The sequence below is a fragment of the Bos indicus genome, chromosome 11 (genome assembly GCF_029378745.1).
Source record: "Bos indicus isolate NIAB-ARS_2022 breed Sahiwal x Tharparkar chromosome 11, NIAB-ARS_B.indTharparkar_mat_pri_1.0, whole genome shotgun sequence".
Taxonomy (NCBI): domain Eukaryota; kingdom Metazoa; phylum Chordata; class Mammalia; order Artiodactyla; family Bovidae; genus Bos; species Bos indicus.
This window is the reverse complement of record NC_091770.1, coordinates 30,078,992-30,081,619: the sequence shown is the minus strand read 5'-3', so window position 1 is coordinate 30,081,619 and position 2,628 is coordinate 30,078,992. Positions and strand designations below refer to the sequence as shown.

The 2,628-nt window shown below is 41.9% G+C and overlaps 1 pseudogene; it reads right to left on the bottom strand.

The window, feature by feature from the left end:
• Positions 1–668: 668 nt before the first annotated feature.
• LOC139186022 (U2 spliceosomal RNA) lies at positions 669–815 on the bottom strand (annotated as a pseudogene).
• Positions 816–2,628: the final 1,813 nt, after the last annotated feature.

The window sequence follows — 2,628 nt, the reverse complement described above, 5'->3', positions numbered from 1 at the left end:
TATAGTATAGGCTGAAGTCAGTGTGTTGCCTCCAACTTTGTTCTTTTATCTCAAGATTGCTTTGACATGATTTATTTTTGCATGAATCTTTTACCCATGCATAACTTTGTAACAATACATTAATCCTTTGGATACTATCAGTTCACTGAATTATGTGGATCTTTCAAAGGTTGACACATTCACTAAACAATTGCAAAAAGTCACACTTGTAAATCTCACCACAATGTCCCCTGAATAGTATTTAAGTATTAGGAAATTGCAATATCAAAGTGAAACTGTGTAGTCTCTCAGTCATATCCAACTCTTTGGGATCTCATGGACTGTAACCTGTCAGTCTCCTCTGTCCATGGAATTCTCCAGACAAGAATACTGGTGTGGGTAGCCATGCCCTTTTCCAGGGAATCTTCCCGACCCAGGGGTCAAACCTGGGTCTCCCACATTGCAGGCAGATTCTTTACCATATGAGCCATGAGGGAAGCCAGTGGCAAATATAAGTTTTCCAAAATTCAGGTGCTCACTTGAAAACTTAAATTTTATCACTGGAAACAAGTACTGTCAGTTATTTTTCATGATGTTTCAGGCATATTTTAGTTCATATTCAAAATATGTCTATAAAACACTCAATTCTGAATAACCATGACTTACCTGTTAGTCATTCTTTCAAGTAAAGATGGTATTCTACTTTAAAAGTTATTGATTAGTTCAGTTAGCAATTCAAACATTTCAATACTTTTCCTGGAAAGAACCATCACAATTTAGTATGCAGCTAGTGTTTCATACTACACTTGATCTTAGCCAAAAGGCCAAGAAGCAACTTTATTTTGGGGGGCTTCAAAATCACTGCAGATGGTGACTGTAGCCATGAAATTAAAAGACACTTGCTCCTTGGAAGAAAAGTTATGACCAACGTAGACAGCATATTAAAAAGCAGATACACTACTTTACCAACAAAGGTCTGTCTAGTCAAAGCTTTGGTTTTTCCAGTAGTCATGTATGGATATGAGAGCTGGACTATAAAGAAAGCTGAGTGCCAAAGAATTGGTGCTTTTGAACTGTGGTGTTGGAGAAGACTCTTGAGAGTCCCTTGGACTGCAAGGAGATCCAATCAGTCCATTCTGAAGGAGATCAGCCCTGGGATTTCTTTGGAAGGAATGGTGCTAAAGCTGAAACTCCAGTACTTTGGCCACCTCATGCAAAGAGTTGACTCATTGGAAAAGACTCTGATGCTGGGAGGGACTAGGGGCAGAAGGAGAAGGGGACCACAGAGGATGAGATGGCTGGATGGCATCACTGACTCGATGGACGTGAGTTTGAGCAAGCTCCAGGAGTTGGTGATGGACAGGGAAGCCTGGAGTGCTGCAGTCCATGGGGTTGCAAAGAGTTAGACACGACTGAGTGGTTGAACAGCAATAACAAATACTATTAGAAAATATTGTCAGTGAATATTAAATTGACCTCTATAGCTATAACAGAATATAGAGGAAATGAATGGATTTAAGTTTAACACTACTTAAGTTTCAACTCAAGCTGCAAGAAGATCAGACTCTACATTCTGTATTTCACAGGAAGGACTAAAGTATGTGCAGAATTTACAAAGGTAAAAGCAATACATTGGTAACTTTTAAAGTTTTCATCCACTTTGAGGGAACAAAATTTGGAAAACTAAGGAGATCTTTGTCAGGAGGTTTTTTTTTTTTTTTGAAAATATGTGAAATATGATTTCTTCCTTCTAGCTCCACCAAATGAGAGAGGAATGTTACCTCCTAATCCAAAAGCTAGTTCTAGAGATTTCAGTCAGATGACCCAAAAAGCTTGATTTGTGTTCCCTGTTATTGCTGGGAGGGATTGAGAATGCGGGAGAAAGGCACAACTGTCTGGGGTCTTAGTCTTATCTAAGCAATCTCACGGGCGACTTCCCTGGTTGTCCAGTGGTTAAGAATCTGCCTGCCAATGCTTGGGACATAGGTTCGATCCCTGGTTCAGGAAGATTCCACATGCCACAGGGCAACTGAGCCCCTGTGCCACATCTCCTGAGCCCACCCCCCGCAACTGCTGAAGGCCACACAGCTAGAGCCTGTGCTCCGCAACAAAAGAAGTCACTGCAATGAGAAGCCCACAGCTAGAGAGTAGTTCACTGCAACTAGAAGAAGCCTGCACAGCAACAAAGACCCAACACAGCCAATAAATAAATAGGCATATAACCTCCACGAAATCATAGACCTTGCCCTGGAGAAAGCAGCAGGAAATAATGGAGCATCTGATAGATATGAAGACAGATGACCTTAAAATGGCCAGGAAAGCATGGAAGAACAGTTACAGAGGAGCAGGGGAAACTGAGAGGAGTTCTGCCTAACCAAAAAAGGGGAGTGGCATGGGCTTATGGAAGGGACTTTAGAAGCTGGAGCAGTCTGGCCCCTGTGAACCTATTAGGGCTTCCCTCGATGCAAGGGCAGTCCTTACACTGGGGAAAAACTGCTGAAACTAGAATCGAAACTGAGCAAGATGGAGTCAACAGAGGAAGAAGGAAAAAGGTCCAGAGCAAGTGCAGGTAAGGCAACAGAGCCAGGCAATCTCAGAAAATAAGCTGCCGAATTTTTTAAGGCTACCTGAAAACAGAAGAGAGAGCTC